The sequence below is a fragment of the Benincasa hispida genome, unplaced genomic scaffold (assembly GCF_027475165.1).
Source record: "Benincasa hispida cultivar pf3 unplaced genomic scaffold, pf3_genome.v1.1 HicScf878, whole genome shotgun sequence".
NCBI classification, from domain to species: Eukaryota; Viridiplantae; Streptophyta; class Magnoliopsida; order Cucurbitales; family Cucurbitaceae; genus Benincasa; species Benincasa hispida.
The window spans coordinates 1-13,873 of NW_028327018.1; the positions used below are offsets into that span (position 1 = coordinate 1).

The following is a 13,873-nucleotide window of genomic DNA, read 5'->3' on the forward strand; positions in this document are numbered from 1 at the left end:
GAGGATAAATACTACCCTAGTTCTTTTAGAGATGCGAAGAGGGAGGAATTCCTTAGGCTAACTCAAGGAGTGATGACAGTTGCTGAGTATGAGCAAAAATTTACTGAGTTATCTCAGTATGCCCTTCTGATCATCTCGGAAAAGAATGAGAGGTGTAGAAGATTTGAGAGTGGTCTAAGAAGAAAAATACGTACACCTGTTACTTCTACATCCAATTGGGTGAAATTCACTCAGTTAGTTGAGACCGCTATCCAAGTAGAGCAGAGTGTAGCGAAGGAGGATGAACTTCAACTAGGAGAAGGACAGTTTAGAGTGCCTGGAGAAACAAGAAGTAAAAAATTTAGATCCTCGTTCTCTGGACAGTTGGGTATAAGGAGCTTTGGAGGCATGAGCCAACAAAGTTTGAGTTGAAAGAAGTCCAGACCTGTAGCTAAACAAAGTGGTAGATCAGTATCAGGTCGTGCTAGTGAGTTGGTGGCTAGTACGGGGAGGAAACCACGTTGTGTAAACTGTGGTAGGCCTCATACAGGGGTATGCTACGGTAATAGGAATGTGTGTTTCCAGTGCGGACAAGCTGGGCATTTCAAAAGAGATTGTCCTCAGCTAGGTCATGGAGCATAGAATGAGCAAAGAGAAGTTACACAGATGGTAAACCAACCTAGAACGACCGAAACTAGAGGTGAGGGATCCGGTGTAGCTAAGCAGAAAGGGGTAGTTGGACGACCTCAACAGCAACTGCAACAGCAGCAGGGTAGAATGTATGCTATGACACACCAGGAAGCGGAAGAAGCTCCAGATGTCGTAACTGGTATGATAACTTTATGTAATCAATCCGCTTATGCATTATTTGATCCTGGTGCTACACACTCATTCATATCTAGTATGTGTACATTATATATAGATAAAATACCTGAACGTATGGATGAGGAATTATTTATCTCTACGCCTGTAGGAGATACTTTAGTGGTACATGAGTACTATAGGAATTGTGAAGTAATTCTTGGAGATCAAAGTTTTTGGGTCGACTTGATTCCATTAGAATTACTAGAATTTGATGTTATCTTAGGTATGGATTTCTTAAGTAAACACTATTCCACTATGGATTGCTTTAGAAGAGAAATAGTGTTTAGGAAACCCAGTGAAAAAGAAATAACTCTGGTAGGAAGTAAAAGAATACTCCCAGGAAGTTTAATATCAGCGATAAAAACTAGAAAACTGTTGAGTAAAGGATGTGAAGCCTATTTAGCATCTGTAGTAGTTTCCCAAGATAAGAAACTAAAACCTGAGGATGTACTTGTAGTACAAGAATTCTTAGATGTGTTCCCTGAAGAATTACAAGGCTTACCACCTGATAGGGAAGTGGAATTTACTATTGAGTTAATTCCTGGTACTGCACCTATATCCCAAGCACCATATAGGATGGCCCCAACGGAGTTGAAAGAGTTAAAAGTTCAATTACAGGAACTTGTGGATAAGGGGTACATTAGACCCAGTGTATCACCTTAGGGAGTGTCAGTCTTGTTTGTTAAAAAGAAAGACGGTACTCTTAGATTATGCATAGACTATAGATAGTTGAATAAGGTGACCATTAAGAATAAGTACCCATTGCCTCGTATAGATGATCTCTTTGATCAGTTAAAGGGAGAAACGGTATTCTCTAAGATAGATTCGAGGTCAGGCTATCACCAGTTGAAGGTGAAAGACACAGATGTTCTAAAGATTGCATTCAGAACTAGATATGGACATTTTGAGTTCCTAGTAATGCCGTTTGGATTGACAAATGCTCCTGCAGTATTTATGGACTTGATGAATAGGATATTCCATTCTTATCTGGATCAGTTTGTAATAGTATTCATAGATGACATACTAATGTATTCCAATAGTGTGGAAAAACACAAAGAACATCTAAGGATGGTATTACAAACTTTAAGAGAAAAGAAATTATATGCCAAATTTAGTAAGTGTGATTTTTGGTTAAATCAAGTCATATTTCTTGGGCATATAGTTTCAGCTAACGGAGTTAGTGTTGATTCTCAAAAGATAGAAGCAATAGTTAATTGGGAACAACCCCTGAATGTAACCGAAGTACGTAGTTTTCTGGGTTTAGTAGGTTATTATAGGAGATTCGTGGAGGGTTTCTCTAAGATAGCCCTTCCATTGACAAACCTGACCAGAAAAGATGTGAAGTTTGAATGGTCGCCAGAATGCGAGCATAGTTTTCAAATGCTGAAACAAAGGTTAGTATCAGCACCAGTATTAACTCTACCTACACCAGGTAAGGGGTTTGAAGTTTATTGTGATGCATCCCGGATTAGGATGTGTGCGGATGTAGGAGGGAAAAGTAGTAGCCTATGCTCCGCGACAGTTAAAGAAGCATGAATGTAATTACCCTACACACGACTTAGAATTAGCAGCAGTTGTGTTAGCTCTAAAATTGTGGAGACATTACCTGTTTGGTGAGCGATGTCATATATTTACAGACCATAAGAGTCTAAAGTATATCTTTGATCAAAAGGAACTAAACCTAAGACAGAGAAGATGGCTTGAATTGAGTAAAGATTATGACTGTACAATTGACTATCACCCAGGTAAAGCAAATGTGGTAGCTGATGCTTTAAGTCGAAAAACTAGAACAGCTGGAGCTAGTATTAATTCAGTGAAGGGTAGATTGATCCATGAGTTGTATAATGCTAGAGCAACATTATCAATTGGTCGAAAAGGAGGATTATTAGCTTTATTTCAAGTGCATCCTACTCTCGTAGAAAATATTCTACGTGAGCAATTAAAGGATTCTGATCTGAAAAAGTTAGCTGAAGAAGTGGATAAAGGATTGAGGACGGACTATCAACTAAGAACAGACAAAGTGCTACTAAAGGAGTGTAGGATTTGCGTAACTAAGGACTTAGCTCTTAGATAAGCTATCCTAGAAGAGGCATATAGTTCAGCATATGCTATGCACCCAGGCAGTACGAAGATGTACAGAATATTAAAGAAATCGTACTGGTGGCTAGGTATGAAAAAAGAAATAGCGGAGTATGTTGACAAGTGTCTAATATGTCAACAAGTTAAACCAGAGAGACAGAAACCAACTGGATTACTTAATCCACTCCCAGTACCAGAATGGAAGTGGGAACATATTACGATGGATTTCTTGTATGGATTACCTAAGACACCAGCAAGCTATGATGGTATATGGGTAATTGTGGATAGATTGACAAAAACAGCCAAGTTTTTACCTATTAAAGCCACTTATACCCGGGACCAACTAGCTAAGCTATATGTTGATCGAGTCGTAAGTCAGTTTGGAGCTCCAGTTTCAATTGTATCAGATCGAGACTCCAGATTTACATCAAAGTTTTGGCCTAGTTTGCAGAAAGCTATGGGGACCAAGTTATATTTCAATACTACTTTTCATCCATAGACAGATGGTCAGTCTGAGCAGATAATCCAGACATTGGAAGACATGTTGAGGGCATGTGTGTTGCAATTCAAGGGCAGTTGGGATACGCATCTATCGTTAATTGAATTTGTATATAACAACAGCTACCATTCGAGTATCGGAATGGCACCATATGAAGCCCTATACGGAAGACCATGTAGGACTCCGATATGCTGGAATGAAGTCGGTGAAAGGAAATTACTAGGTCCAGAACTTATACAACAAACATCAGATAACATTAAGATTATAAGAGATAATCTTAAGACGGCTCGAGATAGGCAGAAAAGTTATGCTGATAAGCGGAGAAGAGAATTAGAGTTTGAAATGGGTGATAAAGTATTTCTGAAATTATATCCGTGGAAAGGAATACTCAGGTTCGGTAGAAAAGGGAAGTTAAGCCCGAGATATATTGGACCTTATGAGATAATAGAAATGATTGATCCAATGGCATATCGATTGGATTTACCTCCAGAATTATTTCATGTTCATGATATGTTTCATGTAGCAATGCTTAGAAAGTATGTGCCAGATCCTACTCATATATTATCTGAGCAACCAGTACAGTTAAAAGAGAATTTGTCGTATAAAGAGGAACCAGTGGAGATTCTGGACAGAAAGGAACAAGTCTTGAGGAATAAGACAATCCCATTAGTAAAGGTGCTACGCAGAATCATGCTATAGAAGAAGCAACATGGGAAGTTGAGGAGAAAATCAGAAATAAGTATCCGCAATTGTTTAACTGACGGACTTGTGCCAAAATTTCGAGGATGAAATTTTTATAAGGAGGAGGTAAATGTGAACTCCGAATCCCAATTTTACACTTAAGTGTGTTTTCTTATTTAAATTGTCTTAATTTTCCATTTAATTGTGTGTCTCTATTTAAATTTATATAAATAAGTTGAGTAGGTAGATGAGAAAGTTAGTATGAAATGGTGAAGAAGGGATGAGGATTTGAAAAGAAAAATATGGAAATTAAGTTTGGAAAATTTGGGAAAAATTCGGGTAAGTATGGAGAAATTAAGTGAAGTGCGTTATGGCTGAAGAACTGAGAAAAATATGGAATTTATGTGAAATGCAGAAAATATGGGAAATTACTTTGGAAAAATTTGGAAAATCCGTATAAAAGTATCACAAAGTGGTGAGCAAACATGTACGGAGAACAATGTTCGTAGTAGTTAAGAGCAAGATCGTTGAGAATGAGGTCAGCGAGATCGTTGAGAGCGAGATCATTGAGATCGAAATCAGCGAGATTAGAGAGAAAATGGGAGAGAGCGAGACCAGCGAGAAAGCTGGAGAGAGCGAGAATGAAGGGAGCGAGACCAGCGAGAAAGCTGGAGAGAGCAAGAGTGGAGAGAAAAGTTAAAGCTGGAGAGAGCGAGAGGGAGAGCGAGATTGGAGAGGGCTGACCAGTGAGATTGCTGGAGAGAGAGAGTGTGAAGAGAGCGAGACTAGCGAGAAAGTGAGAGAGAGCAACACTGCCGAGAGCGGAAAGAGCAAGAGTGCTTATACCTCGTAATTCCCTCAGATTTGCAAACACAATGATAGCATATCCTAATTTATCATTCTCATAGCATATCCTAATTTATCATTCTCATAGCATATCCTTCCAACAGTGCTGATTTATCACAATCCCTGCTAAAACACAATGATACACTAGCACTACCTTTCAAATATCGAAGCACCCTTTTAACTACATTCCAATGCTCCTTCCCAGGATTTGACATAAACCTACTTATCATTCTCATAGCATATCCTAAGTCAGGCCTAGTACAAATCATCAAATACATAATACTTCCAACAGTATTACAATAGGGAATATTAGCCATCTCTAACCTTTCTTGTTCAGTAACAGGACACTGAGACGAAGAAAGCCTAAAATGAGATGCTAAGGGTGTCGAAACTTCCTTACAACAAGACATATTATACTTCTCAAGCAATTTATGCATATAACTCTCCTACGAAATGGTTAACAAACCTTTCTCCCTATCTCTTTTCATATCCATGCCTAGGATTCTTTTCAGTTCACCTAAATCTTTCATCTAAAATTCACTATTCAATTGTTTCTTGAGATCACAGATTTCAGAATAATCCTTAGACACCAAAATCATATCATCTACGTACAGAAGTAGATAAGTATATGTACCTTTCTGAGATAGTTTCCAATATACATAGGCATCATATGAGCTCTTGTGAAACCCTTGCTTCAGAATAAAGGTGTCAAACCTGATATACCACTGTCTCGACGATTGCTTCAGTCCATAGATAGACCTATGAAGACAATAAACCATGACTTCCTTTCCTTTCACCTCATAGCCCTTAGGTTGAGCCATGTAGATCACTTCCTCCAATTCACCATGAAGGAAAGTTGTGGTGACGTCCATCTGTTCAACAAACATATCAAATTGAACAACAATAAATAAAATTAATCGAATGGACGAATGCCTCGCCACCGGAGAGAAAATCTCATGAAAGTCAACTCCCTCCTTTTGAGTGTAGCCCTTGGCTATCAGTCTAGCCTTATACCTAGACTTGTTGTCACCTCATGTACCTGGCTTGATTTTATAAATCCACTTTGACTGAATGAATTTCTGATTAGGAGGCTTTGAAACCAATGACCATGTCTGATTCTTCTGCAACGAGAACAACTCTGCTTCCATAGCATCATTCCAATGTTCCTTCGAATCAGATACAATAGCCTCCTCAAAAGTAAGAGGCTCTGCTTAAATGCTGTCAGCTGCACAAGTAAGAGTATAAGCAACTAAATTAGCATAACCATACCTAGTAGGAGCTTGCCTCACCCACTGAGGCCTGTCACATGTAAGCTGATAGTTCTGTAGGTCACTGCTACTTGAGCTTTCTTCACCAAAAGCTCCCTCATCAATTAAAGTCCTCTGCAGTTGAGGCTGTCTACCCTCAAAACTGGATGACTAATCACTAGAATCACCTGAACTAATTGATGGTTGTGCTTTAGAATCAATTCTAACATCTGCCTCAACCTGATCAATTGTCTGCTGTTTCTACTAGTCTTTGACATGAAATGACATCTCTGTTTCATTAAAGGTCACATCTCTGCTGATAATGTATTTATTTCTGCCCTCTTACAAGCACCAAAGTTTATATCCTTTAACACCCTGAGGATAGCCAATAAACATACATTTCAGTGCCCTCTTATTCAGTTTCCCTTCCTTAACATGAGCATAAGCTGAGCACCCAAACACTCTGAGATGATCCAAGTTTGGAGCTTTTCTTGTCCATATCTCCTAAGGAGTCTTTAGGCCTAAAGAGAAAGACGGACTCCTATTAATAAGATAACAGGCTGTTTGGGCAGCTTCCCCCTAAAACTTCAAGGGTAATGAAGCATTTGTCAAGAGACATCTTGTACGCTCCATAATTTTTCTATTGAACCTCTCAGCTAAACCATTCTGCTATGGAGTGTACGTAACAGTGAAATACCTCGTAATTCCCTCAGATTTGCAAAATTTATCAAATTTGTGATTCACAAATTCCAAACCATTATCTGTCCTTAGATACTTTGCCTTTCTGCCTGTCTGGTTCTCAATTTGCTTTTTCCATTCAAGAAATTTTCCAAAAGCTTCATCCTTCTGTTTTAGTGGATACATCCACACCTTTCTTAAAAAGTCATCAATGATCGACATAAAGTATCTTGAACCTCCCATAGAAGGTACCTTTGTAGGACCCTATAAATCTGAATGAATATAATCCAAAATTCCTTTGGTAGAATGCTTCCCTTTCCCAAACTTCACTCTAGTAGACTTTCCCATTATGCAATGTTCACAAAATGGGAGTTCAATGTCTTTTAACTCCTCCAAGAAAACCTTGTTCTGAAAGAGCTTGAAGACCTCTTTCACTGACATGAGCTAGTTTGTTATACTATAACATAGATTTATCTGTTTCTTTCCCAGATGCAACAGTAACACTATCTGAAACTGCAGTACCCTCCAACACATAAAGACCATTCCTCAAGGTCCCCTTCAACTTAACCAAAGAACCCTTGATAACCTTCAGAACTCCATTCTCAAATTTATAGGAATAACCTGGTCTATCTTATTCGCCCAGAGAAATTAGATTTCGTTTGAGTTCTGGAAATACCTTACATTTGTAAGAATTCTGATCATACCATCATGTGTTGTAATTCGAACTGACCCAATTCCTTTTACATCATAAGCACATTATCACCAAGCAGAACTGATCCCCCATCATTTTCCTGAAAGTCAATCAAGAAATCCCGATTAGGAGTCATGTGAAACGTGCATCCTGAATCCATGATCCAAGCATTCTGAATGTCCCTGCTGGACACCATCAAAACCTCTGCTGAATCATACCCATCAGTAATATTTGCTGCACTAGAATCCTCTGTATGCTTTCTACTTGATGCTTACTTGCTCTTATTCAAAGGGCAATTTTTTCTAAAGTGTCATTCTTTATGACATAGGAAACACTTTTTGCTTTTCTCCTTTGATTTCGATCTGGATCTCGACTCTTTTCCTTTTTCGTTCTTTTTCTCACTTTTGTCTCTGGCCATGAGTAACTCTCCATCCTTCCGTTACTTTTTAATCTCGAGATTTCTCGTTCTCAAGGCATCCAACACTATATCCATGGACAATGAATCCCGTCCATATTTAATAGTTGCCTTAACTTCTCGATACGATTCTAGCAAAGAATTCAGAAGAATAACTGCTTGATTTTCATCCGACATCTTCTTACCGATGTTATTGAGATCAACTATAATCTTTTGAAATTCATCTAAGTTCTCTTCTAAGTCTTTACTTGAGTCCATCTTATATCCAAAGAATTTCTCCTTTAGATATAATTTATTTGGCAAGGACTTAATCAAATAAAGACTTTCCAATTTCTTCCACAACTCCGCTGTAGTAGTGGCCTCATCTACTAGTCTAAGCACTCCATCTGATAGATACAAAATTATCGTCGAATAGGCCATCTCATCCATATCTTTTTTCAGCTTCTGTAATTGTTGGTGGAAGGTTATCTTCATCTAAGATTTTGGCTACCTTTTGTTGTACCAGAATAGCCCTAATCTTTTTCCTCCATAACCCGAAATCACTTTTTCCATCAAATTTAATAACTTCGAACCGTGTAGACATCGAATCCATCTGTCAAATTAATTCCAACAAAAATATCCCTGGACAAAGAATATGCCAGCACACACTACCACACACCCTTCTTGGATCAACTGGAGCTCTGATACAACTTGTGAGAGTTTTTTAATCTAACTTAGATGGCCAAATAGAATGCAAACAATCAGTAGAAATAAATCGAAAGCAGTAAATAACACCAAGATATATAATGGTTCGACCAGTTTGGTCTACATCCACTTTGAGAACCAGCTTGAATTAATTTATTAATGAGCAATAAAGGAATTTTACAAATTACAGATAATCAACGAAATCACCAATCTGTAATTTTAGTATCCATTGATACCGAGAGATCTGCACACAACTCGCCTCTGAAAACTGAGAACAACCCGCTGCAAAATAGCCCAAAACAGTCAAACCCACGCACTGAAACGGAACTGACCGGCGCACCCACGCGCTAAACCGGAGCTGACAAGTGCACCCACGCGCTAAACCGGATCATTGACAAGGTACTGTATTCTACTTAGCAACTCATTAATTTTTTAGCAAACAAAGAAACAAACAACTATTTTTAAGTCATCTGCAGTAGCGGAATATCAAAGCATGGCCACTACTATATCAAAACTTCAATGAATAACTTTCATCCTTCAAGACTTGCATGTGCACTACTCTCTTTCAATATAGATCTATTGTGACAACAAGGCTGCAATTTACATTTTTTCAAACCCTGTCTTTCATGAAAGGACAAACCATATCGATATTAATTGTCATATAGTAAGAAACAAACTCAAAAAAGGGTTCATCTCTACTCCTTTTTCACTTCCTTAGCAACTTACAAACTTATTTACGAAACAATTAAGTTCATCTAACTTTCAAAACTTCATCACCAAGCTTGGATATGGTTTCATGCTTACACCATCTCCAACTTGAAGGGGATATAGGAAATGCAGGAAGCTGTCTAATTAAGAAGGTTTCGATTTCATTTATTGAGACACTAACCTAAATGTTCTTTAGTTTGATATATATATATATAAAATTTGGTGATTAACATTGCTTAGTCCAAATGATATGCATCCATTTTACACTTTCGTCAATCTTTTGCAAATTTATGCCTCCTCCAATATAAAATTGTATTTGTTACGGTGTCAATCTAAATATGACTTAGGGTGTAGTTGGAGTACTATTTTGAAATGGTTTCAATTTTGAAACAAGCTTTTAATTATTCAAACCTAATTTCTATGATATAAAAATTTCATTTAAATATTAAATTAAGAAAACACCAATATTATATTATTGCATTCGCACAACACCAAATTTATTTTTCAATAAATTAAAGCTGCTCATGTTTACAAAAATCTAATCGGGACCATGCAAACATACAAATTGTAAATAAAGGCAAATATATGTCACATTATATGTAATACAATCAATAAAATATATATATATAGGCTCACAAGAAGATAAAAACAAATAATAAATTGTCATGACTCATATCAAATACAACAGGTTAAATTGTAATTTATTCTCGTAGTTCCAAAAAAGTTAGAACTTCGTCCTAAAAAGGAAAAATAAAATTATGATTGTAAATTAGAATTTAATTTTTAAGATTTGATAAAAACTCTCATAAATCATCACTAGTTCATAATAAAAAGTTGGTTTTTTTTTCCCCTTTTCTCCCCAACTTGTTTATTTTAATTCCAAATTAACGGTTTGTACAGAGTAACTTGTGTTTAGAATGTTTAATTAATTTTACTATTGTGTAATTAAAACTAGAATGGTTTATTTTTTTATCTGTGCTTGAAATCACTTTTTTAGTATTTCTTTTTTTCATTTAAAGATATTTTTGAAGTTGAATTGATCAGGGTGATATCTTATAATTGAAGATTTTTAAAAATAAAAATAAAAATAAGGAAAATTATTTATATAAAATAGTAAAATTTTAATTTTTTTTATAGAAGCTGACAGAGATTTATAGAAATCTATCCATATCTATTAATGTCTATCAATGTTAGAAACTTAAAGTCTATCATTGATAAATGCTGATAGAGAAGCCTATCCAGTATCTATTAGTGTTTTTTTTTATATTTTTGTAAATAATTTGGTATTTTTCTATCTGTGAAAATTTTCTTCTTGAAATTTTGAGATTTCAACGACTTTGAAATTTTGGTAAGGGGGAATTTCGTTTATTCCCTCATTTAAAAAAATTCATTTTTTTTTTTTTTTTTTTTTTTTTAAGAATTAGCTACTTTAGCTCCAGATAATGTATAGTTTCACATGTCAATGTCAATTCCGACAATAAAGCTTTTTCAACGTATTTTTTTTTTCAATTTTTCTCAATTTTCAATTTTATTTTCAATCCAAAACTTTCATTTCTAAATAAGTTGAATTTGAAAAAAAATTACATACAGAAACATATATTTATTTTTAACCCCATTCATACTTTTTCCATTAAATTTTTATTCATTTCACCTCAAAATTGAATTCATATGAGTTTTTGTTTTTTTACTCTCCAAAACTTTCATTTGCAAAAAACCGAAGTTGAGAAAAATAAAACATATATTTATTTTTAACTTCATTCAAACTTTTTCTATTGAATTTTGTATGCAAATATTTAAGGTCTCTTTCAATTTTGTAATTAATTAACAATATTTGATATTATTTTGTACTCATTTTTTCTATTTTTTTTTAAAAATTTTTGCTCTCATATTGACATTTATACCGATATTTACAATATAAATCTAAATGTTGTTTTACTCTATAGAATTGATAACTAAAAATGATCAAGTATAAACCAATTAAGCTACAATCAAAGTTTCATTAATTAATTATTATAACTATTTTCATAAATTTTCATAAATTTTTTTAAAATTTATAAAATTGGGACTTCGATATTTCAAACTTGGAATATAGCAAACGTTTCGTCTACCGTTGAACTGCAAAAACAAATATTATAAAAGGACCACTATTTTCACACGTGGTTTTAAGATCATATAATTAGAATCAAACAAACAACATAAGTTCACATATTGATATCGAAATAAGAAAACATAGGACCACACATCATTAACAAATAAACATATGACTTCGACGTAACCAAGCATAGTCCAGCTTAGGTTACATTAATTTCCATAAACAAACAAAAAATGGTCCACATTATTATAAACAAGAAAACACGAGGGACTTGCATAATCTTAATGTATAATAATTAGAGGATTTTATTAGTACAAAATTAATTCTAAGAGGTGGGTTGGATTATGATCAAAATTAATTCTTTGTTGTTCAACTGACGAATGAGAATGTTGGTTATGTACATGATGATGTTGGTGAGATACAATCTGATGGTAATGTATCAAACCATGATGATGATGATCATCTTGATGAGTCTTCATCTAATGAAGAAATTCACGAGGAAGATGCATATGAGGAAGTGGTTCATGGAGAATGTCATGAGAAGGTGGGAAATCTATTCCCTAAGTGGAGGATACTAAGGCTCGAAAGTTCACTAGCGTGCGTAATCCTTCAACAAGGTATCCAAATTCAGAGTTCATTCTAGTTAGTGACGATGGAGAGCTAAAGAATTATTAAGATGTTTTGTCTCATGATGAAAAAGATTAGTGGCTCGACATAATGAAGGAGGAGATAAATTCCCTAGAAAAGAATGGGACCTATGAGCTAGTGAGACCTCCAAAGGGCAAGAAAGTATTGAAAAACATATGGATTTTCAAGTACAAGAAGAATGGTGAGAAGATAGTGAGGTACAAAGCCAAATTAGTGGTTATGGGATGCAACCAGAAAAAGGGTGTTGACTTTGATGAAATCTTCTTTCCAGTGGACAAAATGACATCTACCAGAACAACGTTAAGATTGGTAGTAAGTCTTGATCTTGATATAGAGAAAATTGATGTTAAAAACTGCTTTTTTTACATGGTGACTTGTATGGAGAGATCTACATGGAGCAACCTGAAGAATTTGAAGAAAAAAGGGAAAGATAAACTTGTTTGCAAGTTGAAGAAGAGTCTTTATGGGCTTAGACAAGCTCCAAGGCAGTGGCACATTTTATTCGTTTATGATAATCAATTATTATAAACGAACTACAACTGATTCTTGTGTGTATTTTAGAAAGTTCCTTGCAGGCAACTTCATCATTCTTCTTTTATATGTAGATGATATGTTGATAGTTGGACAAGATATAGATATGATTCAAAATTTGAAGAAAGACTTATCAAAGTCATTTGTCATGAAAGATTTAGGTCCTACAAAGCAAATCTTAGTTATGGAGATTGCTCACGATAGGAAATCTGGAATATTGTGGTTATCCTAGGAGAAGTATATTGAATAGGTGTTGGAAAGATTTAATATGAAACATGCTAATCCTGTTAGTACACCTCTAGCAACTCACTTTAAACTAAGTAAGAGAGCTTGCCCTACAATGAAGAAAGAGAGAAGTTATGTCATCCATTCCTTACTCTTTTGCTGTTGGTTCTTTGATGTATGCTATGGTGTGTACTAGACCTAATATTACGCATGTAATCAGTCTAGTGAGTCATTTTCTATCCAATCCAAGTAAGACTCATTGGGAAGCAGTGAAGTGGATCTTCATATACTTGTGGGGCACCTCCAAATTGAGTATATGTTATGGAGGTGGCAAACCTATACTTGAACGCTATACTGATGCAGACATGGCAGGTAATCTTGATAACAGAAAGTCTACCTCAGGTTATGTGTTTACATTTTCAAGGGGAGCCATTTCATGGCAATCCAAGCTACAAAAATGCGTAGCATTGTCCACAACCGAGGCAGAGTATACTGCAAGAGTGGAAGCAAGCAAGGAGATGTTATGGCTAAAAAGGTTCATTCAAGAGTTGGGTTTGAAGCACGGTGAGTATATAATATTTTGCGGTAGTCAGAGTGTTATGGATTTGAAATATCACTTAAACGGTGATATAATATTTAAAATCAGAGTAACTGATACGTTTTCATTTCATGGTGGGACATCATCAATAAACAATGGAAGGAAAAAAAAAGCTTGTAAGGACATTCACTTTTTGTCCAATTCTCATTTTTTAAGAGATAAAGATATAAGAAATATAGCTCAATTAACATAAAATTTGTATTACCGTCTTCAAATCTACAAACATTCACCTTGAGTTTGCCTATTTAAACCCAACCAATTCCCACGAATGCTTCACACAACCATAAACAAGAAAAACTTAGTTCAAAGCCTCCAATTCCAACTCCCTCTCTTTTCTTTCCTTTACAATAATGGAATCCTTGTTTCTCACCACAAACCCACTGCTCGGTCGAAACTCTTCGCTTGCGT

At 35.5% G+C, this 13,873-nt stretch overlaps 1 pseudogene; it reads left to right on the forward strand.

Moving 5' to 3' along the window:
- Window positions 1–645: 645 nt before the first annotated feature.
- LOC150029847 (uncharacterized) lies at window positions 646–4,120 on the forward strand (annotated as a pseudogene).
- Window positions 4,121–13,873: the final 9,753 nt, after the last annotated feature.